Source organism: Stomoxys calcitrans, chromosome 4 (assembly GCF_963082655.1).
Source record: "Stomoxys calcitrans chromosome 4, idStoCalc2.1, whole genome shotgun sequence".
Classification (NCBI taxonomy): Eukaryota; Metazoa; Arthropoda; class Insecta; order Diptera; family Muscidae; genus Stomoxys; species Stomoxys calcitrans.
In genome coordinates, this window is record NC_081555.1 from 156,944,798 (window position 1) to 156,963,842 (window position 19,045).

The 19,045-nt window shown below is 39.0% G+C and overlaps 1 protein-coding gene across 1 annotated transcript in view; it reads right to left on the reverse strand.

Moving 5' to 3' along the window:
* The window catches only part of LOC106081713 (translation initiation factor eIF-2B subunit beta), a 51,129-nt gene that overhangs the window by 687 nt on the left and 31,397 nt on the right, over positions 1–19,045 (reverse strand). The gene's annotated exons all lie outside the window — the stretch shown is intronic.

The following is a 19,045-nucleotide window of genomic DNA, read 5'->3' on the forward strand; positions in this document are numbered from 1 at the left end:
AGTTCACTTTTATTCAAACACCATTTCGGAATTAACGTGCAAAAATAACCCGTTCGTTTGCAGCGCCAAAAACAAAACACCGGTGACAACTTCATTCGAAATCAAAGTTCCAGTCTCATCCGTCTTATCGCGTTATCAGCTGCGATGAGAGTGTGTGCGAGACTGCGAGAGATACAGTTTACCGTGTTTGCTTCTTCTTCTTCATAACGACTGATACTCATCGTCGTGGTTTATTTACCCTCTTTGAGAATGAAGTGAAGTGCTGCCTGCATAGTGCTTGCCTTATGAACGTTAAGTGATAGATAGTCCACTTTGCTTTTAATACAATAACGTCATGATAAACCTCTCAATTTGTATTGTTAACAAGTTTATTTGTCATCTTCATTTGGCAGTAACCCGCTCACTCTCTGCCTTCTATTTATTATTTTCTAGTGCTGTCAAATGTAGTTTATATACATATATGCATCTAGGTGACCGTTAAAATAAAATATCCCTCAAACAATTCGGGAAATTTCTGCAAAATAACTGAATTGTAGCGTGCATACAACAAACTGGCGGATGGACAGACAGACACTCAATCAGGATTGTAGATCATTTTAAATTTTCGACAATCAAGACTATAGAAACTTTGTAGAGAAAGTTAGGTTAGGTTGAAGAAGAGGATGCTGCTTAAGGCCTGGTCAATGTCAAACAAATGAATCGTAAATGTAAAGAGCCAATTTTGTTTATTACGCAGCATTTGACATTTCAAACAAAACTATTTTTTTTAACAAAAAAAAAATTTGAAGGTGAGAGAGATCTGACGCCGAAGGACTTCAGGCATAACTCAAGGGTTGGTTGGAGAAAACGGCCCTCCACGCAGTGATGCGAGAAGTTGAGACGTCTCTCCAACTGAAGAAGTACGCGATGGCGGATTTCTCGAATATTGAGAGGGTATTTAACAAGGAGGAGATGGGTCGACAGTTACCCCCCTGAAACGCACGGGAAGACAGAATAGAGCCAAGTTTCCCTTCTGGACACTATGGATGCGGTGGGCAGACTGAGGGGGGTTTCAGGAAACAGGGACGGGATTGGGGCTATACTACGACACACACAACATTGCAGGAAGAGCTATGTGACATAACAATAGACGCAAAAGAAATTCTGGGAAGGGATATACAGTTTTCGAAATCAGTTGTTGTTGCTGATGTTGTAGCTACATTTGTATGTGGAGGCAGCGATTCTCGTCAAGCTCGTTTCGCCCACCGATCTCCGCGGGAACGTTATGGCCATTAGTTAAGTATTTATTGGGTTGCCCAAAAAGTAATTGCGGATTTTTTAAAAGAAAGTAAATGCATTTTTTAATAAAACTTAGAATGAACTTTAATCAAATATACTTTTTTACACTTTTTTCTAAAGCAAGCTAAATGTAACAGCTGATAACTGAGAGAAGAAAGAATGCAATTACAGAGTCACAAGCCGTTGAAAAAATTTGTCAACGCCGACTATATGAAAAATCCACAATTACTTTTTGGGCAACCCAATATTTAGTATTTAAGCAAGAGTCGTTGCCTACCGACCTCTCAAGAAGACTCTGCCTTCGATACTGCTGATTGTCCGCTACTGCAATTGCAACTACTCCGTATACAAAGACTTTCACTAATCGCAACCTGTGGACTCGCCCAGCTGAGCTTCTCGTAATGACGATGAAGACCAAACAAATTGGAGTTCAGAGTTTCAACTGATGTGGTATTTATTATCATCGCGTGTCGGGTCGAAATCAATATGTGTATATGGCGGCCCTCAAGGCCGAGGTCGAAGTGCGTGGAGGAGTTTGTGGAAACCCTGAATAGAACCCAGTTTCACGACATAGTGCTAACACGGATTTGAGGATACGACAGCACCGTATTGGCGCTTACCCCAAATCTCTTCTTGTAATTTCTTGTTATTACATATGTCGCACTTTTTGCACAACATTTACTTTTCAGGACAGGACAGACTGTCCACCTTTTCATGGTGGACTACCTATTTAACCTTTATTATTAACAATAAATTGTAATAAATTTCACAGAAAAATAGAATAGGAAGAATAGAAGTTTTCTAAACATAAATTTTTGGTTTTGAAATATCTTCAAACTTTAAATTTTATCACCTGACACGAAAACGGAACGTAAGATTTAGTTTTTACTGAATTCTTCATTCCGTTTACGGTCGGCACGGTCGACACGTGTTCCTACATTTACGGTATGTTTACGAGAGCATAACCAGGCCTTTATAATCCTCCTCTTGCCACTATGAACATACACTTAAGCCAGTAATCGGCTTGTTATAGGTCTTAAGTACCAAAAAAAGAGGGGATGCTACAAATTCATGCCAGGACTTAAGCTGGAGTTACATACCACGCGCAACACTCATGCGTACTTAAGCAATCTAATGCGGCCACAAGCGTTGTTTTGGTTGAGTTACATCCCTTGTGCCTTTTGCTGCGCACGATTTTCTAAAAATCAGTTTATTGGAAATGACTTAACCAAAGTTAATTTCAATGGAAATTGGCAATAATGTAGTTTAATACGATTTTAATAAAATAATTCCTTTAATTTGCGGACTGCAAAACAACCTTTGAACAGTAAACATATTTAAATCAGATGTTTTTTTTTTCTGACATGACAAAACAGAATGAGCGCACGGAGCTTTGCTTTTGAGCGTTGCGTAGAAAAATGCAACTCTGCAAAAAAATATCCACCAAATCAACCATGGCGAAACAATTAAAGGTAGTCTCATTTGTACAACAACCACAAATCATATGTTGCAATCCGCCATCTTGCCATCAAGCTGATCGTCGTTTTGCCAACACACGCAAACAAATTTGTGCACACAAATTGTATGTGTATTTATACCCGTGCGTGCATTAGTGGAGAACATGTGAGAAAGAAGATAATAACAAAGAGAATGTAAACAAAAATCTGACATCTTAATACCGTCAAACTCGGCTGGCTGTTAATAGCTGGTCGCGTGAGACCACCTATTGATATCCCCCTTGCAAAGCAACGGGCAAAAATTAAACAACTTTTAACGACTGAAAATAAGCGTCATTCTGTGTTGCCATACCTTGTGTGTGTGTGTTATGGTTCTCAGCTATAATGCACACACACAACCAAAACTCATTGAAAGATAGTGCACTTCGCGAGAAAAAATATTACTCAGATGTTTGCTGTATGCTACCTCTTCGTTATATCATTCTTTAAACTGCCAAGGAAAATAGAACCGAAGTACACTTGCAGAAAGATGCGATAGCTAAGAAATGAAGCAACTGCGTCAAACTAAAGGCCGAAACAGAATGAACGCGTTAAGCTTTGTTTTTGAGCAATGCGTTACAAAAATGCATCTCTGCAAACAAATCCTATAAAAGCAACGCTGAAAAGTTAAAAAATTTTCAACTTTGACGCTTGAAAGAGATTGTCGTTCTGTGCTGCCACACGTGAAGTAATGTTGTGATTGACGATGCAATAGCCACACAGCACACGTAAAATCGATTTATTAGAGAGTTAGCTTAATGATCGTGTTATCTCAAGAAATGGCACAGTCGGCTGGCCGCCACGTTCGTGCAATTTGACGCTTCTAAATTTTCTTTGGGGCTACGTCAAGTCATTGATCTATGCCAAGATATAAGGGTCAATATGTATTGGGAGAGCTCATGGCCAACATTGAACGTTAAATAGCAACCGTTTCCTCTGAAATGTGTGGACGAGTCATCGAAAATTAGATCCAACGTATTGACAGATGAAAACGTGTCCGCGGTAGCTATATGAACGAAATTGAGTTCAATTCATAAATGTTTTGATTGTACTTCAAGCCGATAATAAAGTTTTTGTAATGTATCCAATGGTTTTCCTTTTTTAAAAAAAAAAGTTGTTAATTCCTTATTGAAAAACTCTATACGACTCTCTGAAATGCCACTTATGATGAAATACTGCTGTCTGAAATACCAAGCGGAACCTTTCTGGTAGGATATGCTGACGACATCGCTGCAGTCATTTCGGCAAGAGACGGGTACGATGCAGAGCGCAAACTGCTAAGAACTTCTTTACTGGCTGAACTCCCACGGCATGCAACTTGCGATGCAGGAGTTGTTACTCCTAACGAGAAGAAACTATCTCAGTGGAAGTGGATAAGCTCATAGACGACATACTGATAAAGACCTAGGGATCCGACTGTATACAAAGCTGACTTCTGCAGAGCAAATCCAGCTCTCGAGGATAACGACGCAACTTAGTCGACTGATGGCAAACATGAGAGGGTTTTTTCCCAAGCAGGAGCAGATTCTTTATGGAGACATTCAATAGGCTCCTAACATATGGAAGCGAAATTAGGGGCCTGTCACTACAGACAGCAGGAATGTTTCCGATAGTCCTAAAGGCCATGTATAAAATGTGGCTTAATAAGAGAGCGGACAGAAGAATGTGACGACTTATCCCCGATGTACGTAGGTGGAGAGGTGGGTAACTCTGCGACCTCAACTATTACGTTACACAAATGATGATAACTCATAGTTTCTTCCGGAAATACCTTCATAGAATGGACAAGTGCCCTTCTAGAAAATTAATTTTTGAGACGCTAGAAGTTGCAGGAGATGTAGAGCACACCTTCTGTCACTAAGGGCGCTGGGTCGAAAGACGCATGGAATTGGTAACAGAATTTGGCGATGATTTGCCTGCTACAATAGTTCAAAGAATCTTAGAAAACGAGAAGAGATGGGAGGCGGTAACGAGATACGTCAAACAAGTACTGCGCAGGAAGAATATCGACCTGGACGTAGCGGCGTAGAGTTTAATAGCGGAAGTCAGCACGATGACACAATGGAGAGGATATGGATAAAAACCAGATATGGGGAACACTTAATGCGAAAGCGGTTCCGAGGTGGAATTAATACTCTGGGGTGACACAGGGTGGGTTTTTTTAGCCAATATCGTTTATATCAATGGAGCTTGTTGTACTGCGAGAGACGTAGTGATCATATGCGTTAGTGATGACCCAAAAAAAAAAAATTGCTTCGCATTCATCATGTTTAGTGATGGCATTATTCTGGTATATACAGCCGGGATTCTTATTCCCCTTTACTCCGCTATGGCTCGGATCGTGACATTGACAGAGAAGGCGTTAATGTCCTTCTTACACTCTAAGATCCCCCGTGACATTATCCTTTTTGTTGTTATAGCTCTAATGGCTATATTCACACGCTACTTCGTGTTAAAACTGTATAAACTGAAGCATTTCATGATCCCTCGGATTTCCGCCTACAGGACCATGTTATGATCAAGCAGCCGGAAACATAACTGAGTCTCTGGGTCCTCAATGAATATAACCAGACCTGTTGTGTCATCTAACTTTGATCCATACCTGTAGCATAAACTACCAGAAAATTTGGGTAGTTCCGGATGGAACTAGTTCATTGGAACTTATCCAAGTAAGGAACTGCTGGAACTAGTTCCATATCTTTCTTTCTATTAGCTCTATAGTTCCTTTTTATTAGATGTAAATGCAAATTTTGCCCATGAACATTCCACAAAGGGACAGGGGCAAACTTCTCACATATCAATGAGTGCACTCCGATTCAAGTTTAAGCTCAATAATAAGGGGCCTCCTCTTTATAGCCGAGTCTGAACGACGTGCCGCAGTGCGACATCTCTTTGGAGAGAAGTTTTACATGGTATAGTACCTCACAAATGTTGCCAGCATTAGGAGGGGAACCCACCGATTTTTCTTCTGATGGTCTCGCCAGGATTCGAACCCAGGCGTTCAGCGCCATAGGTGGACATGCTGACCAGCTGAGTAAAATACCATTTTTTCACCTTCATACAACAACTAAATAAAATCATCAACTTTTTCAATAGGCAAAAACTGGGTACGTTGTGATTTAGGTGAGTGGAAAATAAATGATTTGTGGCAACCACATGAAATGAATGTCGTGGCAGCTTTTTTTGTTTTTATGAAGAAAATTAAACAAGGGGTAGCAAATAAAAAAAGGAACTAGAATGCCCACCTCTAACTACCAGCTGACAATAGCAGAGTTTCGTCAATCCAAGACTGTGTCAGCGTCACGCCACTGTAGGTGGCTACCACACTTATGGTGCTCACCCATAAAAGTGCCGACAAAATGCTCCCCTGTGTCGTGCCCTGCACCAATGTATATCTTAAGGCCAAAACAGAATGAGTACGTTGAGCTTTGGTTTTGAGCGTCGCGTTGCAAAAAAGCAACTCTGTACAAAAATTCCACAAAAAAAAAAAAACGCGAAAAAGTTAGAAAGTTTTCAACTTTGACTCTTGAAACCGAGCTTTATTCGGTGTTGCCACATTTAAGTAGTGTTTTTAATCGTCAAAGTTAAAAATTATTTAACTTTTGCGAGTTGCTTTTTTAACATTTGTTTGCAGAGTTGCATTTTTCAACGAAATGCTCTACAACTTTCTCATTCTGTTTAGGCCTTTATTCATAAGTTGTGGGACCAACAACATATCTACCTGGTCCTTACCATATGCCTTATCGGATCCCTTGTGAACTGCTTCCTCAGTTTTCCATGAAAGCCAAATTTCTCAGAAAATTTGTGCAAAATTTTATAAGAAACCGGCAATTTTTTAGTTAAAACCGAATAAATGCGGTTTTGGCACACCTGTTGCCACTACAAACAATGTCAATAATAAGTCTAGAACATTATTTGGTAACTTTGCACAATGAATTTGAGTTGTAGTGCTAAGTTGTCTTTTTTTTTCTATGGCATATCAACGTTATCGTCAGCGGCGGTGGCGCTGGCGGCGCCTTCACACATCGGTTCGGTTGATCAATAAACAAAAGTCTAATGAATGCTAAATAAATGAACACATGTGCACACAAACACGTACATATGTGTACACAAATGTACATACATATATACATAATAGCTTCTTCTTTTTTTGTTTTGTGTTAAAAGAGCCAGTTTTAAATTGTTATTCGGTTTTTGTGACGTTGTTTTTTTATATAGTCCTACGAGTATTTATAACTATGATAGATGGCGTATTTTGGATTGTCTTTGTATTTGGGCTTTGCTGATGAGTTCAATATTTGCATAATAACCACAATAAAATTATTTAACAATTAAAATATGAATGAATTATTGAATTGTGATGACATTATTTGCACATAAAGTATTTTTTCAATTAATGATTGACAATAGAAAAAAGAGTGATATTTCATGGATATTTTTGAATTTTAAATTAGAGAGAGAGAGGTTGGCAACTTGCCTGCTTTCTAATATGCCCCAGAATTGTAAGCAGTTGTAAGGTGTGCCATCTCTTCAGCGATTCGGATTTTTGGTATGCCCAATGTTTCTTTTTATTATTACACACCCATAAGGAAAAGAAATTTTCAATACACGGTAATTTTTTTAGAGTGACTGAATTTAAAATAAATATTAACCATAAAGATGGTCGCCCCGATAGATGAGTCGGTTGCGGTAGTCGTGGGTTCGTTCAATGATATGGAGTCTCATTTCTTATGCCAAATCCAAACAGCGTGCCGCATAGCGATACCACTTGACCGAGAAGTTTTAACGTCGCACGACACACCACAAACGTAGCCAGCATTAGGGAAGTGATTACTATCGCTGAAAATGTTGCTGATGTTCACACCGGTTTTTGAACCTAGACGTTCTGCGTCATAGGCGGACATGCTGTGGAGCAGAGGTTACCACGGTCCACGGTAGCTTCCTAACTGCCACTCTAGTCTTACCTTAATCATAAATATGTCTAATGCACCCTAAATCCACAGATCGGTCTATATGGCAACTATATCCAAACATAGTTGGCAGCTATATCTAAATGTGGTCTGAGTGGACCACACTTAGTTTGGATATCTGTTGGCTCAATCCAAGTCACTGTTCTAAATTTCCCCAAAATCGGATAATAAATGCACCTTTTAGGATAATAAATGCACCTTAAGACCTTAAGTCGGAAGATCGGGCTATATGACATCGGGTGGCACAATTTAACTCACTTTCCCTAATTTCAGCAAAATCAGGTTATAAATGCGGCTTTAATGGGCTTAAGACCCTGATTCCGCAGATCGATCTATATGGCACCTATATGTTATTGCTGTTGTAGCAGTTTGTAGTGTTCTACCTTTAGTCTACTTGATTCTGTTGAGTGTCCAGATCCAGGAACTCTGCGACAAAAATGGGGTGCGTCCAGAGTCGAGTGGGCAGTTAAACAGGTCACGTGGTCCCTGGTCACAATCGACATACTTCTTGCACTTCGGCATCAATCCTTGCTCTGTGGTCGTTGAGGCGGCTGCATCTGCCGGAACGTAATTAAGCCAGAACTACTCTGGTTTGCCAGGGGAGGTCAATGTCTTTATATGCCACGGAAGGCGGTCATTCTCCAATGACTACATGCACTCGGTAACTATCTCCTGATTTAGGTGGTCCACATGAGAACCTGTCGCAGTTCGAAGAGCGGCATTCTGTCAGATCTGAATATTATTCCACCGCGTCACAGAGCTGACGAGACCACACCGGCGCTGCATGACTTATGGAGGATAGGTAGAGGTTAAACAGTGCCGTAGATATCACCCCGCCTTGAGGAACTCCCTGTTTCATAATTCGAGACCCAGCGGTTCAGGCTTGGCTGGAGAGACGTGTTGGCGATGTCCTCAAATAGTTTGGATGGCTGACCGCGTCGAATGCCTCCGATAGGTTCAGTGCCACAAGGACCATCCTATCACATGGCCTGGGCTGATTGAAGTCACGCCAAATGTGAGCGGTGAAGTCATGCAAAGCAGTTGTTGTGCTACGCAGTCTTCGAAATTCAGGCTGATGCTCGGCGAATGGAAATTCTCCTACGAGGATCGGACATTTGCAGACATCGGGAAATATAAGAGTGTTTAGAGACAGGTTGAGGACAGTAGTAAGGTACTCAACTCCGGGTAAATCCAGATTCTTCAGCATCAGTGTAGAGATTCCGCCTGGGTCCCCCTTGGATGATTTGGCACCAAAGATGACATTCGTAACTTCGACCAAGGTAAATTATGATGGTTGTCCATCGACTCGGAGACAACGGATACGACGAATGGCTCTCCTCCTCCTTGCCCTGTCACTCTCGGGATGCACAATAAATTGACGGTTGAACAACCTGGCGCATCTCTCCGGGGTTCGAGAGTGACATAACAGTAGACCACAGCTTGCCTAAACCGGTGCCTAAGTTAATTGCTCCAAGTCTTCCAGGCACAATTTCCACTTTTGTTCGTTGACTACCCTGTTTATTTCCAGATTCAGCTAGCTGATTGCGGCGTCCGTACACCGAATCCCACCCGAGTACCACTGCTTGCGCTGGGAAATTGGGCCGCACTTGGGGTAGTCGACCGGCTGGTATAAAGCGAGCGGCTGCTGCGTTAATGATGTTTCGGAGTTTCCTCTTGGCAACTAGCACATCCGAGGGGCTTCCATGTCAGTCACGGAAGCGGCTATTGGTGTACTCTTTGAAGCCAGCGCATTCGGCCTTCTTCCGATTGATAAACGTCCGGCGCTCGTCCGGATGGTTGGTTGATGGTGAGAATTATGGGGAGGTGGTCTGACCCCAAAGAGTTGACGGCTTGCCAGGATACGTCACTCAGGAGATCAGTGGATGCAATGGAAATGTCTGGCGAGCTGCTATTCGTAAGTCTAGTGGGGTCATCCTCATTCACCTTGCAAAACGAAGAGCCTTCAATCTGCTCTGCCAGAGCTATACCCCGCTGGTCGTTACCTAGGGGAGAATGCCGATTATGGCCAGATAGTAGCCCATTTATGGGCTACTGGCCGTTAATTGGGACACAGCCACCAACTGGCGGTATGTACACGTTGTATAGCTCTATCTCGGCAGTACCGGACAGGCGAGATGGGTCTATACTGCACTGTATGGTGGTGTATTACGAAGGCCAATCCCCCACCTCCGTTCCTTAGGATTGCTTAAGGAATTTTTATCTTAAATTATAGTATATAAGTATAAGTGCTACGTAACGTACCACATTGTTACAGTTTATAAAAATGAAAGTTAGGTTTTTTTGCTTTCATTGTATCGAAAACGGCACATGTATAGGATAGTAAAGGGTGATTTTTTTGAGGTTAGGATTTTCATGCATTAGTATTTGACAGATCACGTGGGATTTCAGACATGGTGTCAAAGAGAAAGATGCGCAGTATGCTTTGACATTTCATCATGAATAGACTTACTAACGAGCAACGCTTGCAAATCATGCGATCCTCCACCATGGATCGCATTTTTCGAGTTCTTTTCCCGGCATCTCTTCTTAGGCAAAACAGGATATAAGAAAGGATTTGCTCTGCTATTAGAGCGATATCAAGATATGGTCCGGTTTGGATCACAATTAAATTATATGTTGGAGACCTGTGTAAAATTTCAGCCAATTCGAATAAGAATTGCCTTTGGGTGCTCAAGAAGTAAAATAGAGAGATCGATTTATATGGGAGCTGTATCGGGCTATAGACCGATTCAGACCATAATACACACGTATGTTGATGGTCATGAGAGAATAATTGCGACCTCTAGAGGCTCAAGAAGTCAAGATCCCAGAACGGTTTATATAGCAGCAATATCAGGTTATGAACCGATTTGAACCTTATTTGACACAGTTGTTGAAAGTAAGAATAAAATACGTCTTGCAAAATTTCTGCCAAATCGGATAGGAATTGCGCCCTCTAGAAGGTCAAGAAGTCAAGTCCCCAGATCTGTTTATATGCCAGCTATATCAGGTTATGAATCGATTTGAACCTTATTTGACACAGCTGTTGAAAGTAAGAATAAAATACGTCTTGCAAAATTTCAGCCAAATCGGATAGGAATTGCGCCCTCTAGAGGGTCAAGAAGTCAAGTCCCCAAATCTGTTTAAATGACAGCTATATCAGGTTATGAATCGATTTGAACCATACTTGGCACAGTTGTTGAATATCATAGCAAAATACCACGTGCAAAATTTCATTCCAATCGGATAAGAATTGCGCACTCTAGAGGCTCAAGAAGTCAAGACCCAAGATCGGTTTATATGGCAGCTATATCAGGTTATGAATCGATTTGAACCATACTTGGCACAGTTTTTGGATATCATAACAAAACACGTCGTGCAAAACTTCATCCCAATCGGATAAGAATTGCGCACTCTAGAGGCTCAAGAAGTCAAGACCCAAGATCGGTTTATATGGGAGCTATATCAGGTTATTCGCCGATTTGAACCATACTTGGCACAGTTTTTGGATATCATAACAAAACACGTCGTGCAAAACTTCATCCCAATCGGATAAGAATTGCGCACTCTAGAGGCTTAAGAAGTCAAGACCCAAGATCGGTTTATATGGCAGCTATATCAAAACATGGACCTAAATGGCCCATTTACAATACAAACTGACCTAGACTAATAAGAGGTATTTGTGCAAAATTTCAAGCGGCTAGCTTCACTCCTTCGGATGTTAGCGTGCTTTCGACAGACAGACGGACGGAAGGACGTGACTAGATCGACATAAAATGTCGCGACGATCAAGAATATATGTACTTTGTGGGGTCTCAGACGAATATTTCGAGTATTTACAAACAGAATGACGAAATTAGTATACCCCCATCCTATGGTGGAGGGTATAAAAAAGAATCTGTGCAAAGTTTCAGCTCAATATCTTAACTTTTAAAGACTGTAGCGTGATTTCAACAAACAGACGGACACGGCTAGATCGTCTTCGATTTTTACGCTGATCAAGAATATATATACTTTATAGGGTCGGAAATGGATATTTCGATGTATTGCAAACGGAATGACAAAATGGATATATCCCCATCCTTCAGTGGTGGGTTTAAAAAATTGTCTTTGGTTGAATAGGATATTTTGATAGATTTCCCAATGCCTTACTTCAAATAGTTTAAAAACTGCTTTGATTAATATCTTCAATTTAAACACTGTGTATTTAATTTAACAAAAAGTCAATGAACACATTAGAAATTAAAAAAAAAAAAAATCGATGTTCGCTCTCTCATATGCATGCTCTCACTCTCATACCTAAAGAGTAATTAAAAATTCACTCAAAAACTATGAGAATCATCTGATTTGTCCAAAACAACAACAAAGTTATCACTCAGTGTGTGAGTTGCAATAAACAAACACATGACTCCATGCCAAAGCTTCCATTGAAAAAACCGAAACCAAAATTAAATTTACCAAACATTTATTAAAACTTTTTTGTAGCCATTCCATTTTGTTGACTGTCATCACCTTTATGTCAATGATAATTAATCAAATTTCGCTAAGTTAGACGCATTCATGCTACCGCAGTTCCGTTTAAACTTGTCTGTCCCCATTCCTAAAGTTCCTCTCTCTCCCTCCCGCAAGACTATTTTAGAACTCACCCAAAGTAATATTTGTCTACATATCTACAATTTATTTTGTAGATGTAGTAATTTTGTATGTGAATATTATTGCCCAGCTTAAGACGTTCTAAATATTTCAGTCAAGGAAAAAACCGATTGGTATTGGGTTTTTTTTTTTTGAAAAATTAATTTTCGCACGAAAACAAGCCGACTGGGAACAGAATACGCGCGCGATATCCAACTTCAATCGATGACTACTCAACGTCAACTAAGCGAAGGTTTGTTTGGTTGCATGTTGGCGGAAAAATGGCCATTTAGGGGTCGTCTGTCTATTGGTCATAGGAGCCTCTCAACACCACCACCATCAGAGCCACCACAACCCTAAGAGGTAGGCTAGGACCAGCCATTGCTTGACTGCCACCTTAAAATATGTAAAAGTGTGCGAATATTTTTCCGCGTTGTCTCTAATATCGTTTGCAAAATGGAAAATGGGTTTGTTTCGAGTAGACGTAGACATTATAATTGTCTTTAAATAATAATTAGTTATATCGCAAAATGTTGGCATATATGTTAAAACATTAAAGTGGGTCATGTGAGTGAATCACAAACTGATTCTTTAAAAAAAAATCCTACTAAAAAGTATGGAAGTTACTAATTCTTGTACCTTTTTATACCCACCACCGTAGGATAGGGGGTCAATCCGTTTGCAACACATCGAAATAACAGTTTCCGGATTGTCGTAAAATTCTAAGACGTTTTAACGATGTCCGTGTGTCTGTCCGTCCGTCTGTTGTAATCACTCAACAGCCTTAAAAAATTGAGATATTGAACAGAAATTTGGCACAGATACGTCTTTTTAGTGCACGCTGGTTAAGTTTTTTAACGGGCCAAATCGGACCATATTTGTTCCTCCCAACATCCGACCTTAATATGGTTCAGATCGGACTATATTTTGATATATTGGGTTGCCCAAAAAGTAATTGCGGATTTTTCATATAGTCGGCGTTGACAAATTTTTTCACAGCATGTGACTCTGTAATTGCATTCTTTCTTCTGTCAGTTATCAGCTGTTACTTTTAGCTTGCTTTAGAAAAAAAGTGTAAAAAAAGTATATTTGATTAAAGTTCATTCTAAGTTTTATTAAAAATGCATTTACTTTCTTTTAAAAAATCCGCAATTACTTTTTGGGCAACCCAATATATACCATATAGACTGATCTTTCGATAAAGGTTCTGAGGCCCATAAAAGCTTTATTTTTTAACCGATTTCGATGTAATTTGAAACAATGGGTAGTTTTAGGCCTCCCAACATAGGACCTAAATATGGTCCAGATCGGACTATATTTAGATATAGCTGCCATATAGACCGATCTGCCGTTAAAAGGGTCTGAAGCCCATTAAAGCTTTATTTTTTACCCGATTTCGCTGAAATTTGAAACAGTGAGTAGCTTTAGGTCTCCCAACATAGCACCTAAATATGGTCCAGATCGGACTATATTTAGATATAGCTGCCATATAGACCGATCTGCCGATAAAGAGTCTGAAGCCCATAAAAGCTTTATTTATTAACCGATTTTGTTGAAATTTGAATTAGAAAATTCAACAGTGACCTATATTTATTAGAGCACTCAATGTCCGTGCCGAATTTGGGAGCATAAGTTATCCAATTTTCAATGGATTGTGACGAAAGGGGGTTTACATATATACCCAAGGTGGTGGGTATCCAAAGTTCGGCCCGGCCAAACTTAATGTCTTTTTACTTGTTTTACAATAAAGCTAGAAATATTAAATTTTGTGAAAACACTGCCCGTCAAATGGATATAAAGACCAATAAAAACAATATAGGGCTCCAATGAAACAGGACTTATTTACCGACTATGGTAATATGGGGCTGCTATAAAAAGTATTTGAGAGTATAGCACGAAACTTATATTTACTTTATGGCCCAAGTGTCTGGGTGGCCACCTCACTGCCAAAATACACCCCAAACCGGACATATTTACCCACTACAATATACACTGATAGAAAACTGACGGTACTTTGCCAATACCGCCTAATATTATTTTGTTCTCGTCCTTTGCAAAGATTTTTAATACCATTTGGTATCAATTCAATACCAGACAAAGGAGGCTTTTAAGAATTTGCGGCGTTACATTTGTATTCATGTTATTGCGCCAGAAGTGTTGTTGAGCTTTGTACATAAAACACTAACGCCATTATACAATTTTTGTTAAACAAATAAATAAAATGTTTTAATACAATTTGAGTGCGTAAAAACCCGTTCAAAAAATTATAAACAATGGTTTTGTTTTGGCTTAAAAGGGGCTGGAATAAACAACAACTGTTTGGAACTAAAATCAATAACGGTCTGGTGCTAAAACCAGTAACAGATTGGTATTAAAACCAATAATAAATTGGTATTAAAACCAATAACAGATTGGTATTAAAACAAATACCAGTTCGGTAGTAATGCTAGTACCAAATGGTACTACTACCATACGATGTTACTTTACTATCAATACCGTATGGGACTAAAATGAGGACGTTTGGTATCAACTTTTCTCTGGGTGTAGGAGTCCAAAGAAAGATATAACGGAGTAGAGCAAAAATTTGCCCATGAACATTTTATTAAAGAACAGGGGCGAGCTTCTCACATTTTAATGAGTGCTGTCCGATTCAAGTTTAAGTTCAATTTTAAAGGACCTCAACGACGTCCCGCAATGCGACATCTCTATGGGGAGAAGTTTTAACATGACTTCTATGCATGGCATAGTACCTCACATAATTTGGAGCGGATAACCACCACATAACATTTCTTCAATGTTCTCGCCAGGATTTGAGACCACGCGTTTAGCATCATTGGCGGACTTGCTTACCTCTGCGCTTCAATGCCACGAATTCAATATCCACATTCGGGGCGAAACGTCCCAATCTTAAAACTCTACCAAAACAGGACTTATATATTGACGACCATTGCAATATAGGGCTCAAGTAAAAGGTATAAGAGCGTTAAAGAATGGGCTGCGGAGTGGGCCCGGTTCGGCTAGTTGTCAATATCTCATTTTGTTCATAGGTTTTATGGCTTTTCGTGAAAATTGTAAGACTTGACACATTTTTCCGTTTTGGATTTGTATGATGATTTTTAATATTTAAATGGAATAAACGTTAGTTTAGTCATTAGTAGGCAAGAGTTCATTCATTCGTGCAACAAGATATAATTTTTAAGAAAAAAAATCAAAAAGTCTTTACCCTATATAACGTTCTACCAAATAATCGTGAATTTTTCCGAAATTCTTCAACCGATCTCGATGCAGTTTTGATATGATATACATCCATGGTGGTGGAAATACAAAGTTTGACCCAGACTATCTTAATGCGTGTTTACTTGTTTTAATCAGCAATTATCCTGATTTAAAACTCAGATACGTACTGGGCTCCAAAAAAAGTACTTCTTTTCTTCCCAACCATGTCGTCTTGATTGTATTGGCTGAAAAAGCTTTAGCAAAAAGTTTTATGAAAACGACCATAAAAGAAAACGCTAAGGGAAGTGGAGAGTGACATCTCGAAACTGTGTGTCACAAATTAGAGAAGAAGCGCAGAAGATCGAGGTGCTTTCCACGTTCAGCTAGAGGAATAAATTTTCTGTAATGGTCAATTAAAGTAAGTAAGTATTATCTTGATTGGGTCAGATGTCTGTTAAAGGGAGTTTTGGCTATAGAATGAGTTGAATGCCCAGACTCACATACATATGCACCCTTGAAGTATTTATGGGGTCGGGGCAACTCACAAATACTTGGCTTTAAATTTGACTATCAGATTCGTACTCCACTCCCAAAGGATTTTTATTTGAACACCATAATCTCGATTGGTCTACGTACCCGCTTTATGGGGTTTTGGGGTTTGGAGTTCCCCCTTAATAAGTATATTCCAAATTCTCATATCAAATTTGTTTGTTTAGTTAGTGGGCACATATGATGAGAGAGAAAACCAACATACAAAAAAATCAATAACATTATTGTATAGAATATAATCAGATACGTTGAGTGTCACTTTAATGTACACGTAGAGGCATTCATTACAAAGTGAGCTAATTAAAAGTTTGGCAAGTTTAAGCAATACTTTTGATATTTAAATATTTCTGCCTATGGTGAGTATACTCATTTTTTCATTCATTAAGCTTTGAACATATTTACTTAATGTAAAGAAAAAAATATTCTATCTTTATTCTATCTTATATGGACTATTATCCCATTAGAGCGAAATGTGTTAATTTTTTTACCGATTGCTAATAAAATACTACAAAAGCTGAGATGACATGATCTACAATGTCATCAAGGCATTGAAATATACTGCTACAGATCAAATACAAAGCAATTACGTCATTAACAGCTATTAAAATTGATTAATTTCTTCCGAGAGGGTTTCTTCACAGCAGATAATGTTCCATGTATTTCAGTAGGTGAGTTGTAAACTGTGGGGGGCACAGTGGTGAAGAAAAAAAATTATCTGGAATTTTTCATAATCTTAGTATAATCATGTTTAAGCTAACTAAAACGCCGTTTACACTGTGCACTAAATCGGTTATAAGGAAAACGGATGGTTGAACCATTAAAAATGGTTCAATGTTCAGTATAAACGTGGTTTTAGACATTTTATGTATGAAACTTTACGTCTAGTCTTTTTTTTCTCAACTATGAGCTTCAAGTCAATGTTTAACCAAGGCCAGATAAATGTTAAGAAACAATAGTACGAAAAGTTATATAGACCCAATGCAATTAGAATTCGAAATAAAATTTGTATTTAAAACAGTGGTGAGGAAAAACCAGAAAAGAAAGGCAAAAGTTGAGCGGCGCCGACTATATTATGTCCTATACCACCGAGAATACGTACTACTCTCAATACATGGAAACAAAATTGAAATCTAGTCAGACCTTTATTTTGCATACGTATTGAAATATTGAATAGAACCACAGCCTTAAAAGGCCATATCGGTTTTAGGAAATATTGGGTTGCCCAAAAAGTAATTGCGGATTTTTTATAAGAAAGTAAATGCATTTTTAGTAAAACTTAGAATGAACTTTAATCAAATATACTTTTTTTACACTTTTTTTCTAAAGCAAGCTAAAAGTAACAGCTGATAACTGACAGAAGAAAGAATGCAATTACAGAGTCACAAGCTGTGAAAAAATTTGTCAACGCCGACTATATGAAAAATCCGCAATTACTTTTTGGGCAATATGGCAGCAATATGGGAGCTATATCTAAATTTGAACCGATTTTAATGAAATTTTGCACATGTATAAGGACGCCAAATAAACCATCTCATACAAAATTTTATAAAGATCGGATCAAAACTGTGGCTTCTACAGCCTTAAAAGGCCATATCGGCTGAAAGATATATATGGGAGCTATATATAAATCTGAAATTTTTTAATGAAATTTTGCGCACGTACAAGGACGTTAAATAAAACGTATCGTGCTAAATTTTGAAGAAATCTAACTTAAATTGTGGTTTGTACAGCCTTAAAAGGCCATATTGGTTGAAAGATATATATGGGAGCTATATGTAAGTCTGTCCCGATTTTGACAAAAATTTTCACACACATGAGGACGTGAAATAAAACACTTCGTGCTAAATTTTGTATAGGTCTGACCAAAATTGTGGCTTCTACAGCCATAAAAGGCCATATCGGCTGCGAGCTATATCTAAATCTGAACCGATTTTGTTCAAAATTAATACCATTCGTCCGTAGTAAAAAAAAATGGTATGTGCAAAATTTTATGACAATCGCACAATAAAGGCGACCTGTATCTTGATCACAAGAATACATGGACAGACAGACGGACATAGCTTAATCAAATCAGAAAGTGATTCTAAGCCGATCGGTATACTTATCGATGGGTCTAGCTCTTCTACTTCTTAGCGTTGCAAACATATGCACAAAGTTATAATACCCTATACCACAACTTAAACTTAAATGACTACACATTATTGTGTACGATCATAAGAACATAAGCCCATGGGCTTTGAAATAGTGTGCACGTATGTTAGTGTCCCCACCACTAATTCGAGATCTTAACCAATTAAAAGGCGTTAAGTTCGGCCGGGCCGAACTTTGGATACCCACCACCTCGGGTATGTATGTAAACTACCTTTCGTCAAAATCCGGTGAAAAATGCATACCTTATGCCCCATAGCAGCTGTATCGAAATGTGTTCCGATTTGGATCAAACACTAATAAGTACAAGTCATTGTTTAGTTGTGTATAACAAAATATTGATCTTTTTAGTAGCTGTATCTAAAAATAAACCGATCTGAACCATATACGACACGGATGTCGAAAAGCCCAACATAAGTCACTGTATCAAATGTCAGTGAAATCGGATTATAAATCGCGATATCGGTCTATGTGGCGGCTATATCCAAATCTGGACCGATTTGAGCCAAGTTGCAGAAAAATGTCGAAGAGCCTAACACAACTCACTGTCCCAAATTTCGTCGACAATAAATACACATTTTATGGGCCCAAAACCTTAAATCGAGAGGTCGGTCTATATGGCAGCTATATCCAAATCTGGACCGATCTGTGCCATATTGCAGAAGTATGTCGAGGGGCATAACTTAACTCACTGTCCAAAATTTCAGCGACATGGGACAATAAATGCGCCTTTTATGGGCCCAAAACTTTAAATCG